Raw genomic sequence first — 14,822 nt, 5'->3', positions numbered from 1 at the left:
CCTGTGGAGCTATCAGATTATTTGAGGGGAAACTGTAGTGTCAGTCTCAATAAACAGAGAATGGAGAAATCAGCATCTTCACCATCAAAGCCTTATCTTCATAACACACGTGTGTAGAATTGTGTCACGGCTCAAACAAAGGAGACTTGTGCAGACATCAGAAGATGAGCTAATCAACTGTTAACAGAAACATTTACAGTATTTGAATCTATTGCACTAAAAGCAATTCACACCAGTTAATGAAGCAATGCCAGGTCATTTTCCACAGCATTTAAATGAATGAGTACGTGTTTCCCCTTTATCTAATTTCAGGTCTTTCTGGTGGAGACGAGCAGAAGAGTTTACACAATTTAAGGCCTTACATGATCTGATTTACCAATCCTACATATCAGAGGTAGCATTCTATTCCTCTGACTTCTTCCTCCAGTAAATCTGTGTCTGTTATTGGTTTGTTTTCTCAGCTATTTCATTTTTCCATATTTTGTAAGGTTGAATGCTTATTGTAGTTCCTGTTTTCATGGCTGTCCAAGGTCTAACCCTGTGTGAAGTTTGCAGTCTGCATTGGCCTTGGACGCGTTTGCTTCTGTGCATCGGTGTTGTGTGTGGACCTGAAGTACTGTACGTCTGTGCAGCCGCACGCACCGGTGGAGAGCAGCTTGCACATTTGCATGAGTCTGAGGTCTGGCCATCACAGTTAGATAGTGGAAATACAGTCGGTACAATGTCCTCACACCACTGACACCGTGCAGGTTCCTGTGTGCGCCTGCGAGCATTTGAATCGTAAGTGAAATAACATCTTTGTGATGGAGCGATAATGAAAATAATAACATCCCTGACAAAATATTCGTAAAGGTAATGATGAATGCCACGTTTCTCAGAGAGATACATCAGAGGCGTCTTGGTTAAAAGAAAACAGTGGCTGGCATCTCCAACACCCTCAAATTATCTGCCGCTTTCACATTTCACTGATAGCATAGATGAAAGCTGAGGAAAATGGACACACAATTATGCTCACTTGTCGTATATTAATACTGCTTCTTGACATCTTCCATGGACCCTGAGCTGACATCTCTTTGTCTGCTTTAATTGAAAATTAATGGTTAGTGCGTTTCCATGGCAACCCCGGCAGTGGCGGTGGGTAGTGAGTCACATTCAGACAGACACCAGTGGCATTGTTTGTCCTGTCTGACCTTGGAAGTCAGGGGAAAAAAAGAAGGAAGAAAGGCAGAGGAGACAAAAAAGACATTAAAAGGAGAATGGAGAGGTAAGGGTTGAATGTTGTGCATTGGAGCGAGGGAGAAAAATAAAATAAAGTTATTGTGGTCATGTTTTTGGCCAGATGGAGAGAAAGAAAGCGGCGGTAGGGGTGACAGAGGAGGGGACTGGAGATATGATGTCAAAATGCCAAATGGGGAGAATTATGTTTGAGTAAGAAAGCAGAAAAAGGCCCAGTGATTCTTCTGTGGAGCGACAGCGTTACCTTTGTGCTGATGGAGTCAGAGGGCACCGTGTGGCCCCACAATCATCTGGACACAGGTGTGGAGTGAGCCCATGTGAAAGAGAGCGGCTGTGGATGTGTGCGGAGGCGCGCGGGGGGCTTGTTGGTCCTCATGTTTACAAATCCATCAGCTTGGACACGGTGGCAAATGGACGCTGACTCCAAGGCCAGGCAGCTGTAGATTGACATCACGCCATCGCCGCGGCGACCAGCTCCCCGGGCCCAGATGAGAGAGAAGTCGGGTAACGGGAGACATGATGGAACATAAGCAAGACAAGAAAAGGAACATTAAAGCTCACAAATCTGTATGTAGGGATGTAGGGTTTCATCTTTAATAGACGTATAGAGGATATAGATCTTGCAATTGAATACTTGTTTGTTTACAAAATAAATGAAAATAAAATAAACATTATTTAAAAAATACTGTAACTTCTTGCAGGGTGATGCAGGGTCAATACTGGACATTTTAAATTACTGCTTAGTCAGGCATTCAGAGAGGACATGGAATAAATTATTCCATTTTTGTTGTTAAAATGCTAAAAAGCCTCATAGGAACTGGTGCCATATAATCTGACCTGGGTTCAGCAGTTGCATACAGATTGTAACATATGCAGGCGCGTTCATTCATCTTTTATTCCTTCTTGGAGGGTGCTGCTGTGTTTTCACCTTGTTGGTCTCCATTCTGTGGCGCCTCCAGTGGAGCCTTGATGCCTGGTGGCCTGGTTCACCTTTACATAACCCACTGACTATGTAATAACATCCTCTGCACTCGTACCCGTACAGGATGCGTGTTTGTTGGCGAGTGCTGAGTCGCTCACAGCTGCACCCACCCGCCCGGCTGCACTAACTGAATGAAGGGGTTTCGAATGAATCATTGCATGTACTGTACTGTACTGTACTGCATGCGTGTCTGTGCGGAGGTACAGTTCTGTTAGAACGTACTGTAAGTGGTGTGGCCACCTCTGAGGGACGCACAAAGCGCTGGATGGCACTTTCATTGACTGGAAGGTTCTTAGGCAGACACTTTGTGAAGGTTAAATATCTTTTCGTTCACAAATTGTGATAATACACAAAATGCTCAGTCAACAACAACACACAGACAGAAATTAAAAACATGTTTATTAATACATCGCTTTAGTACATTGATGCCAGTATCCCAATGGATATTATATATTATATAACAAAATATTAAAACAATATAAAAATATGATTTCTTATTACATTTGAACCAAATCAACATTAGTTCCAGCTGAATTGATGCGCACTCTGTTTGAACAATAGGAGAGTGTGAAAGTCAGGTCAGATGGATTGTAGGATCCAGGAAGTTAGTGTGAAGGCGGGACATTGGGGAAGGAATGAGGATAGAGATCTGAGGACGTCATCCGTCAGAGCTCGGGAGAAGGTTCAGAGCAGCATTTATTATACACATATATAAAATGTCCTGTCAAAATAATGCTTGATTGGCTGAAGTGCTAGTTGTGATGTTGAAATAAAATGCCGGTGAGGTCAACCCGAGCTGATGAATGGCACGATTGAATATCATGTAACGCTCCACACGGTGTTGATGGAAAACTTTGAAACATGAAATCAAGGCGTAAACAATAGACTACTTTAAATGGTGGAATGTGATTTGCGGTCCAGAAAGTCCCATTGACAGTAAAAGCCACAAACACTGGATTGAATATCCAAGAAAGTGCAATAACGTGTGATTGTAAATGAATCCATATAATTAAAGAGGTGCTGCTTGTGCCTCGACTTGGCAGGTTGTATTAACGTCACACGGACCTCAGCTGCTGCTGATGTGACAGGACTCGCTCCACGGCACCGTCAGGCGCGTGTAATCGTGTTTACCTCTCTCCCCGGCGAAACGCGCGCGGGTTTGCTTTGCTCAACTGATAACAACAGCTGTAATGAAGTAAATTGCGACGCGTGGCAATTACCGGCGCACACGGCCTCCATCAGCGTGTTTATAGAGGTAAATCACATTGTAGAGACGCTTCCCTTAGGAGGCATTTGTGCTTCTGCGGGGTTTTATTCCTTAATACGCACAAGCCGAGCCCTTCATCCTAATCCCACACAGCTGCGCTCACACCTCATCATCTGAAACAATGAGACACCTGCACCCTCCCGGTGCTCCTCCACGCTGCCGCACAAGAGACACGCAGTGCACGCTGCTAATGAATGCCTCATCCAGAGACCTTGCACACAATGAAATCCATTCACAGGAAATTCTAAAGCACTACAATCGAATAAACACTGGAGTCGCTTAACTGCAGCGCACCAAGTTAGATAAATTGCAAAAACAATAGGAGAAGTCAGGGTGTGTTGCACGTATCTGGCGTGTGATTCGCGCGACGGAGGCCAGCGTGTGGCTCCGTCCTCCAGCGAGCGGAGGGAGCGGAGGAAGCAGGAAGGAGGAAGCGACGTGAGCGGCAGGCGAGGGGGGGGGGGAGTAGCTGCGGGTTCATGGGAGCGATGAAGTTAGGGACTGGGGCTCGCAGGCAGAGGCAGAGAGGAGATGGACCAAGGGGAAAGAAGGATGGATCGCTTTCCCGCGCCACATGCGTGGCAGAATCCATCATCTCGGGGCCCAGATGTGCGTCACTCACGTCAAACTTTCCAAATTAAAGGGCCACCCCTCCCCTCCTCCTCCCCTCTCTAATCCTCTCTCCATCTCTCTCTCTGCCGTTACATGGACTACATGCTAGCACACTTACATGCATGCTCTCACCTGTTGTACTGTACACACACACACACACACACACACACACACACACACACACACACACACACACACACACACACACACGCCTTCCTTTAATTTTTTTTTTTTCAAGGGAACTGAGAGGTCTCATTTGTGTTTTGTAACAGCAGCGTAGCCTTAGGATGCAAAGCACATTTCTCGGCGCTGTCAGACGAGCCATTGCGGGTTATCTTATCTGATGCGAAAAGGGGTGGTGAATGTTATTTGCATGCTGCATTGATGTTCAAATAGCAGTTTGAATGCTTCCTCAGCAGGAAAGGACTGTGATTGTATGCTTGGTGAGCAAACAAGTGTATCAGATGATATCAGCCTTGGCCTACTTTACTGTCCTGGGTGAAGTCTGTACCATAAAAACTTCACTGTGCTTGTGCATACTGTACTGTATATCTGTCTCGAGCTGCAACGCCGCCTCTTTTAAGTAATGCACATGTGCGAAACCTGTGTGCGCCTTGCATTACCGTGCCACTGTTGCACTTTATGGCAGTGATAGTCATAAAAGAGCCATAAAAGCAGGTCTCTGCGTCGCTTGATGTAGTTCAGATCTGCAGCGGTGATGCCGCAGATCTCGCGCTGCTCCTTAGCCTAGCGTGCGCTAGCACAGACAGCGCAGCCGAGCCCGAAGGCCCCGTCTGACTTTCAGCTCGCGTCCGAGACCAAGAGGGAGCAGAGTGGGCATGAAGCGGGAGCCGAAACAGGAGGACAAATGGGACAGGAGGTGGAGAAACGCAGTAATAAGGGAGTAGAGAGTGTGTGAATTGTAAGTGAATAGATGTCACTCTTAGAGCCACGCAACCGGACAGACACGTGACGGAGCTTTCATCCGTCACTGTACTGTGTCATTCCCCCATTAAGCAGAGAGTGAGAGATTTTCTCATTTTAGGTCCAATTTCCATGCGATAGGAGCGCACATAACCCAGAGTGTCGCTTCTTTCTCTCTGTGTCTGTCACACACACACACGCACGCACGCACGCACGCACGCACGCACGCACGCACGCACGCACGCGCACGCACACGCACACGCACGCACGCACGCACGCACGCACGCACACACACACACACACACACACACACACTACTGCGGCGAGTAGACCAACTTTCTTTGAGGGAGTTCTCGCTGCCAGATGAGGTTTGATACCTGCGATTCCACAGTTAATCCTGGTTCGAATTTAAATAGAACGGAAATTATTGTCTTTCTCTTACTTCCCTTGTCCTCACTTCCATTTTCGCCACATCTCCCTCTGCCAATATCACTCGCTTCCTTTTCTCTGACGCCGGGCGCAGGAAAAGCCTGACCTCTGCGTTTTCTCCCGTCCTTAAGATTGGTTTTAAATACTCAGCAGATTAAAGCACAGGCATGAAAGCTCACATTAGCCATATATTTTAAAATCCCCCCGGCCGATAATCCACGTATTTGTCAGAATCAAACACAGGGGAATAGAAAAGGGACCAATGACATGATGAGTAGCCTGAGCCAGACGTATTGTGAAGGGGAATTAGAAGAAGAGAGGTACATTTAGCAGAATGTGGCCTGAGAAGAAAAGTCCTTCAGGATGATTATTGAAATTCGCTCAAGACTCCCTCACATGAGCGTTTGACAGGACAAAAAGCGCTGTGGCAGTTTCACGACCTCCGATGCCCTTCACTGTCTCCCTTACTCTCCACTTTCTGCAGGTCACACATGTACACACACTGAGGGACCTGGAATTAGAAAGCAGCTGGTAATAATATTATCACATGTTGGGTGTTTAGTCAGAACTGTTAATATGTCCAAGTGTGCTTTAACCTTATGATGCATTAACGATCAGCAAATACATAAACGTGTGAAGTCTTTTAAATAATCAAGAGACATTTTTCTTTATGAATAGACTTTTTCTTTCACTTACATGTTCTAAAAATGAATAAATTTTTCTGTCCATCTGTGGCACTGTTTGTGTTCTGCATTTATATTTTAATTTACAAGGGTGCTTTTACCGAACAAAGTGAGTTTTATTCAGAAACAATTCCACGCTGCACTTTTTGTTACTGACATTACTTCTTGTTTGGGTGTGTTTTCTTTAATCCAGCAGGAGGAGATGAATGGCCGCAGGGAAGTAAGACACGGATTTGAAAAGAAATCATTGAGCCTTTCACAACCACAGTTCACACAAACAGATCAGATAATTGTCGATTCCAGATTTAAAGTTAAATGAAATAAAAACATATTGCATTCAATAGTGTGAAGCCTCCAAGGTTGTGAAAGCTGCAGGACATTACATGTTTTGATTTATTCAGTTCAGATGAGTGAACTCGTCATTTACGGATAAGAGCTTTTCGATACTACGAGAGGACAAAAAAACTGCATTCTCGAGCGATGAAAGGAAAAGGTGGCTTGTTTGAAAAAGATTGAAAATAGAAGATGTATGTTTTTTCAATGTCGGAAACATTTAACAGTGAATAGTGTAGTCAAACGGCAACGAGTTCAGACTTTGTTGTAAATGTATTTGTTTTTATTTCATTCAAAATCCGAAAATTACCGTTAGTAATTAATCTCCCTTACGTGTGAGTTAAACATCTGCTTTACAAAGCTGCAGCCACAAGCTCCTGCGTTTGATTTACTGTGCACTGTTTTTCATTTTCCTTTTCTTCTTTTGATTTGAAGTAAACCAGTTTTATTGCCATGTGCGAACCTATTGTCACATGCATGATAGAGTCTTGAGCTGGATATTGTATCAGGGCTGTTCCGTGTGTCAGCTTAACACTGATGGCCACACTAATGTGACAGCTCCCCGGGTTACATCTCTCTCGGCTGCATTAAAAGTCTCCACTACGGCGGAGGACGGCCGCGTATCACAAAACACACACGCACACATGAGTCAGGTGACTAAAGGAACACGGGCCTATCCTTCCTGCCTCTCCATCCCTCGCTTTCCTTGAACCAGCCCCTGGCAGCACACAATGCCACAGAGGCTTTTCCACGTCTCTCCGTGTGCGCGCGTGTCCGTGTGCGCGATGCTGTTCCCAGACAAAGACCCTGCTGTAGGGAGTCCTGTGGGAAAGGCGTGCGGCCGGAAGATGTGAGCGCGCCGGCGAGTGATAATGTCAGCTGGAGAGATACGGCGTGTCATTTTACACAAGCGCACATCAAAAAAGACAGTGGGGGGAAGAGAGGAGACGACAGCGTGTCATTTGTTTGCTTTGATACAAGATCGCATCAAGGGAGGGACTGGAGGGATGTGGAAACGCACGCGGTTGTGTGTCTTTGCCGCTGCCGTGTGTGTCCTGCATGCGAGCCCAGCAAGAGGTTGGACCTTTGGGCGTCTCAGCGTGAACACACAGTCCAGAGTTTCAGAACCGGCTCAAAGGTAACACCTTTTATGACAGAGGGAAGTTTTTTCTTATTAATGTATTATAATAATCAAAAAGAACAATACTTTTGATTCATTATTAGCTGTAGATTCATCTGGACTCCATGGTACCTGAGGTACCCAGGAACTACAGTGGAGCTGTCAGATAGTTTGTGTTCAGACATAGTAGTAGCAAAGTAAATCAGGTACAAGTGCTGAGGTCCTGCACTGACCTGCAGTCCTTGACTTGATGAACCTACTTTTCACTGTGGTTCAGTGAAAGACATTTAAATGCTTCACAGCGTTGCGCTCTAACCCACACACTTCCCGCTCATCTCGCGTCTGTCTGAGTTCTGATTCATTTTCTCTCTAAAATCTGCTCTGTCACTTTTAATTGGGTTTGAAATTAGAGCACCAGTCAGCGGGTTGCTCCTTCCCGTCCTCCTCCACCTGTCAGCGTGCGTGTGTATATTTCATCTGATACCACAGGCAAACAAATAAAACTGCTGGCTCACATGTACTTTCAAATAAAGCGAGCTGCTGAGACGCAGGATGAGACCCGCTCTCTCTCTCTCTCTGACTGTCCCGGCACACGGGAAGAAGTGTGTGAGCGTGTGTGTTAAAACAGCTTGTTAACACGCACTGCACTGCCTTGGCTGGAGCTCCCTAATTATTCCTTCCAACTAAAGGCCAAGACAGTGAAAAACACACTCTCATGTCTTTCTCTCTGTTTCGCTTGTGCATGTGTGTGTGTGTGTGCGTGTGAGAGATGCACAGCAGCTGTGACAGTAAACATGTTTATGAGTGGCTAATAGAAAGCAGGTGGTGATTGGCCGTGATCCTCCCAGTAATCAGTGTGTATTCAAAGATTCATGCAGACGCCCCACAAGCGCACCCACGCACGCACACAGGTTAGTGTACTGCAGTGGATGTGGAGGAGGATTCACATGCGCGGATGCAGCGCTGTAAACGCATCCAGCCCAGCTGAGCCTCCGTCTGCTGTTGTCTTTGCATAACCGCACAGTGCACTTGTGTGTGTTTGTTTACGTGAGTGTGTGTGCATGCAGCCTTCCCACTTTGTCTTTATTTGTAAACATGCACACTCAGATGTGTACCAAAGTGGGTGTGGGCGCATGAGCGTGCTTGTGAATGTTGTGGAAATGTGGATAATTTGGTCTGTGCTCCGCATTCCTGCTCCGGCTCTGTTTATTTGTGTGTGTGAGTGTGTGTGTGTGTGTGTGTGTGTGTGTGTGTGTGTGTGTGTGTGTGTGTGTGTGTGTGTGTGTGTGCGTGTGTGTGTTTGGGCCTCTGTTTGACTTTAACTCTCAATGCATTGTGGGGATTTCGTGGGGTTTGTTTGTAAACATCAACAGCAGTAAGTTTGATTTTATTGTGGCTTTCTTTACGACATTATTCCCAGATGGCTGCTAAAGCTCGCAGTTATTTAATGCGTCTGCCACACATTTCTACACTCCCGAGCCCCGCGCTCGCTCACCGCCACACATATGCTTTTGCTCTCATATGCAAACAAACAGCGCGGTCTGTGGGCCTGATTGGGCTCAGGAAGATGAATTTTGCCCCACACGTACGCACGGGCGCGTTCCGTTTCTTTATCCACCCAGAACCCTGCGTTGCACAGATCACACTGACGTATTCAGGTTGGTGGCAGGAGCTTTTTTCCTCATTTTTACCAGCTCTGTAACACTGTGGGTGAGCACTCCCATATTTCTCTTTAATTAAGCAAGGGAAAACCTTGTAGTACAGCCAACCCGGCTCATGTCGCCACTTATGTTTTAATTTAATTACCTGTCCACTTTGATAATTATTCCCCCTGATTAACAGGGAGAGAAGGGTACCTAAATGGGAAAAGGAGACGGGTGAGAGGGCCAAGCAGTATTTTTCCTCCTTTCAGTAAGAACAAGAATGAAGATGTTGACTTAAGATGCTGAGCCCAGCTCTCTCTCTCTCTCTCTCTCTCTCTCTCGTTTTGATCCGGTTTCACATGGCCTGCTTCGCTCAGGCCTCGATTTGCTTTATTCAGTCCACGCAGACCTCAGAATCCTACAGAGACTTTCCTGTGCTCTGCTTATTCTCGCAATTTCGTGCAATCATGAGTCAAAGGAGACAAACAACAAACAAACATGATTCTGCGAACAGGCGGGGGTGATTGATATCTTTAGTCCAAATGCCAGCAGTTGCACAACAACAAGCATGAGGGTGATTCAGCCTCTCTGTGCTGTGATTCTCATATGCTCAGTTGGAGGCTGCGCGGTGTTTGTTGCTCCAGCGATATAAAGCACACAATAATATAGCTGCTGAGGTTGGGTTGTGGCATTGCTTTAATAACGCTGTTCGATATTTTAAGATCACATATAGGAGTGGACCTTCTAGATGACAGTCAGTGGCTCACGTTATTAGCCGCCGGTTAGCAGGAGATTTACTGGACACCTACAACAGTGTTCCTGCTGAAAATTGTCAGGCTCGGTTAAAAAATCACAGGCCACTCACACGTATATATACTCACACACACACAAACACACACCCAAACATTCGCACACACTCACATAAAGACATATTTTTAGTGCTATTGATTGTACTAATGAATGTGTTGTGATTTACTGCACATGTGGCCCATTGTTGGGCGCTGCTGTGATGGACTGCCATCATTTTCCAATGGTAAAAGCTTTGATAAGAGAAAAGGCAGGAGGGCACAATCCAATTTAATGGCCAAAGCAAAATTATTCCAAGATCTTCCTTTGAGTTATGGGGCTCTCGTTTTTCCCCCTCTTTTTTTTTTTTTTTTTGCAGTGACAGGTATGATGTAATTTTCAAATTTCATCAGAGACAGTAATCTCAACACTGATTATGCTGTCAATTAGTAAATGAATGTGAGTGCAGGGCGGGGGGAGTGGTAATAACTCTGGAAAAGAAGTTGTCAAGCTTCCAAAATACATAAAGGACATAGTGAGTTAGGCAGACAGTCAAATTTGGCCAATCACAATATAACTGTCTGTTTGTGAGGTACGTAGTGGGCAAGAACACAATATCTGACTATTTGTGTATTTGTGGAATCCAGCTTTTCTTAGCTTGTCAGATTTCTCATGTGAAACATATCAGTTAAAACAAAGTCTGTCATTAGCAAATTACTTTAAAGATCAGAGTGTTTATTTTGGTTTAGAGACTACTTGTGTCCATTTTTCAATAACGTGATTATTAATGTATCGATGAAAGACAAAAGTGCAGGAATGCCAAGTGTTGAAAGGCAGAGTAGTTTCTCTTTGAGTATCCTGCTTTGTTTCTGACGCTTTTGGAGCTCAAACTCGGAGCAGGCTAACATCTGTTCCTCTCTGCCTCCACAATAGCACAACTCAGCCGGGATGCAAAGAGAGGTCAAAAGATCAGTGCCTTCCCCTCACACACACACACACACGCACGCACGCACGCACACACACACACACACACACACACACACACACACACACACACACACACACACACACACACACACACACACACACACACACACACACACACAGGCAGCGAGGGAGGGAGGGAGGGAGAGATAACTCTCACCGGCTGCTGTTTTCCTATTGTGCGCCAGGGCTTTGCGAGGATAGGGCAGCGATTAAAACGCGCACCTGCTTTAGAGGCATTACGGTAGCGCGGCGAGCTGTCCCCCCGCAACACACAGTCCACACTCGCACACACACACACTCAGAGCCCTGGTGATTCAACCCCTGGTTTCCAGCGAACGAGCAAGCAACAGACGGGATGCCAAAAAGTGAGGACCGGTGGAGAGCTTACACGCGCTGAACGAGCGTCTTGCGCAGAGAGCGGGAGGAAGCGGACGCGGCAAAACAAGACGACAAGCCTCGCTCTTTCTCCGCGGCAACTTGCGCACAGTGCCAGAGTTTTAGCGGCAGTATTGTTCTGACTTCACTCCAGAGGGGCCACTCCGAGGAGAGAGGACGCACACAAAAGGGAAAAGAAAAGGACTAACGAGCCCGCTTTGTCGTTTAAAGTAATGGTCCTGTGCTCTTAGATCCTAGATTTCTCTGTCTCTCTCTCTCCTCTCTTTTCCTTTCCATTTTTTTGTTTTGATTTTTTTTTTTATCGTCCGGTCGGTTTGTGTCCCCTTTGTCGCCGAGAGAGAGTGGACGCGCCGGGGTTTTGAGGAGCAGAAGCGGGCTGTCCACATGGTCCAACCACTGGCGTGAAAGTTGACTTCTTCAGAAAACCAGAGAACAGGTTGATGCATTATCTACACTTCCCTTTTCCCCCTTTTTGTCTTCCTCACTCTCTCCGCTGTCTCTCCGCGCTTATTCTCAAACTCTCTTTTTCACACACACACACACACACACGCACACAAACGCACACGCACACATTAGTTATTAGCCTTTACTAAAAGCCCCAAAACACCGAAGTTCAACTTTGCGGCGCACATTGTGTTTGTGGCGCTGCTCCAAGTCAGACAAATAACGCAATAGCGTGTTGTAGAATTACGCGCAGCGGGGCACGCGTACTTTGTTTCAGTTTAACTTTGACGCGTTTCTGGACTGTTGAATTTGAAACTTCTCCGCCACGTTGTAAAAGCCGCTTTGAAGTAGGTGTTTCCATCTTTTCGATCTCTTATGTAGAAAGAAAATCGTCCGTGCGAGAAGTTTCTCTCCTTATCTTTCCGCGACTTTACCACTTCACGTTTGTTATACCGGGAACCCAAATCCAGCTTAATTCCCTCCCAGGTTGATTTTGAGTAGGATTTCTGAATTTATTAGAGCTCGTAATGAGGCAGAGCTCGGCTCCGTGGCCGCGGAGAGGCCGGAGCTCGCAGAAAGTGTCATTGTCCGAAACCTTCGCTCGTCAGACAACAAAAAGTTTTCCACGCCGGTTCGGACGAACTAAGATGTCGGGAGTGCGTTCAAATGGACGCGGCTAACTTCAACTTTGCGTCGTTGTTAATGGTCCTTGCAAAGGCATGGGATAATAAACACGCACGCAGGTTATGTGGCGATAATTTTATACAGCCGCCTGAGAACGCGTTGAATGCTTTGGCATCGCTTTATACCTGTTTAACTCCCACCCGTTCAACGTCGGCTGGTGTTTTTTTTAAGTAGCTGAACGTTCCTCGCAATTAAACAATAACTTTAAAGAAAGTATGAAAAGAACATTATATTCGCCCAGTGAAGATAATGGACCACTTGTTGGAAGAGATAAAAAGCTCGGAGCGGAGGGAGGCAGTGGGTCAGGCCACAAGACAAAACCATTTTGACTTTTGAAATGGGAACCGCGTCGTGTGACCTCACCGACTTTTGCACGTTGCGTTTTTGTCTCTCACCGGATTAAACAAATAACAATATGCAGATCAGTGTCTTAACAGCGACGTTAACGAAGCTTTATCCTGCACAATTAAACTGTAATAGCGTTTAATCTGTAATTGTTTAAATGCGGGGTGTTTAAACAGGGATTTAAGTAGATTAAATTAACGATGCGTTTTTTTTTGTTTTATTTCTAAATTAAACTGCTGTCGGGAGAAAAGGACGACAGTTTGTCTTGATCCCGCATATTTACCGCTGATAAATAATATTATTAGTTTAGAAATTGAAGGGTCTGACGTCTGTACCAGCCTGCACCCTCTGCACGACCCTGTGTTGGACACTTAGCTTTTGGCCGAAAGTAGGGTACGCAAAATATTTTATTAGAGCAAAAGAAAAGCCTTAAAAAAATAACGAGATGAACTCATTTAACCGTGTCTCGGGCCACGTTTAACGCTCTGCCATCAGTCTTTGGCCTTTAAAAATTCTGTTACTCTTATTTTCCTTTTTTTTTCGTCCTCGTATAAAACTCCCATCATCAAATATCAAACACCTGGCACAACGTCCCCGCATGTCGGACGGATCCCAATCCCGCATGATGAGAAGCTGCAGACCAAAAGAGAGAGAGAGGGGGGTGGGGGGTGAAATGACAATTAATTGCTGTTAGTTGTCTGTCAGTGAGAGAAAAGCATACATGGCCGTGTGGGGGCACACCCTGACACGGGCATTATTGCCCCGTGATTGATGGGCGCCGGGGCATTTGGCATAATTAATTTTATTTACTGTGTTCTCCCTCTCCTGTTGTGTCTCCCCCTGTCCTCTGTGCTGGCATTTCCGCGACGCGATGACACACTTTTAATTGCACTTTAATAGAAGATCCAGCGGGAATGAAAAGGCTCTTCATCACGTTTTACGACCTTGTCACATTTCTGCTGTCAGACAGACAAGCAGGTATTTGGTGCTGGCTTTGAGCTTCGGGTCCAGAGTGGACGCTGAATTAGAATTTATAAAAAGTTCATTTCACCTGTAGGGACACAGCAATGTACGGTGGCATTCACAGCCTCAAGTTGCGCTGCGAATTTTATCATGGATTGATTTGTTAATTTCAGCTAAGACATAAAAAGATGGATGGCTTTTATAGGCATATGAAAATATTTAAAAAGACTGAATAGTGGTAAAAACAGCTAAAAATCAAAAGTGCTTCTAAAATAAATATATCAGTAATCATTTTGCTCAAATTGCCACTTTTTAAAAAATATGATTTTTATCTGCTGGCTCTTTTTGCTTTTGATTAATTATGACCCGGTGCTGTGGACTTTTAGCAGATTTGCAGTTCATAGAAAGATGTTTCAATTTACAGCTTCTGTTTCCAGCTAAACACAAATTATCAGACAATTTAGTTATTTGTAAATTAACAGTAAAACTGATGGCAGATAGGCAGTTTTCAGGGAGACACCGCAGGAGGAACGGATCCTTGTTCTATGTGTTTCAATAGAGCAGCTTCATCTCAGTATAAATGTGGAAAGGCTTCATTTTTGTGTCCAGCTTCGCTCGTTGTTCCACCATCACATTAGTGACAAATACAATAGGATCAAGAGTGTGTTTAGGAGACACCAGCAGTTATTTGGGGGCGCGTGTGCAGGAAGCCAGAGGTGTCAGAGACAGATTGACTCTCCGCGCTCTCTGTCGGCTATTGTTGTGTCCGTGTCTGTGCGCTTGCCTCAGCGTTGCCCCCTCTATTTATCTGACTCGCTTCCACACTTCTCCTTCATGTCCTTTCTCTGCTCCCAGCAGCTGCGTCTTCTCCGCGTCCTGTTTTCTTTCATCGTACGCGAGACTCGCTGCTGGTTCCGACCGCTTTCCGACGCTGACCTTGCCAGACAGTTGTTTCTGCTTTGCTCCCTGCCTGACACGTTACCTAAAT

At 45.6% G+C, this 14,822-nt stretch overlaps 1 protein-coding gene across 12 annotated transcripts in view; it reads left to right on the top strand.

The window, feature by feature from the left end:
• foxp4 (forkhead box P4) overlaps positions 1-14,822 on the top strand; it is a 159,900-nt gene that overhangs the window by 68,089 nt on the left and 76,989 nt on the right. For 5 of the 12 annotated variants that reach the window (XM_029149810.3, XM_029149807.3, XM_029149804.3 and 2 more), the window contains 2 exons: positions 313-394; positions 531-679. The exons of 4 other annotated variants lie outside the window; for them this stretch is intronic. The gene's annotated coding sequence lies outside the window, so the exon portion shown is untranslated. Of the gene's footprint in view, positions 1-312; positions 395-530; positions 680-11,175; positions 11,835-14,822 lie in introns of those variants that run through there. 3 more of the 12 variants (XM_029149808.3, XM_029149806.3, XM_029149803.3) reach the window with 2 other exon arrangements.

Source organism: Betta splendens, chromosome 5, assembly GCF_900634795.4.
Source record: "Betta splendens chromosome 5, fBetSpl5.4, whole genome shotgun sequence".
Lineage (NCBI taxonomy): Eukaryota > Metazoa > Chordata > Actinopteri > Anabantiformes > Osphronemidae > Betta > Betta splendens.
This window is presented reverse-complemented; position numbering and strand designations above follow the sequence as displayed.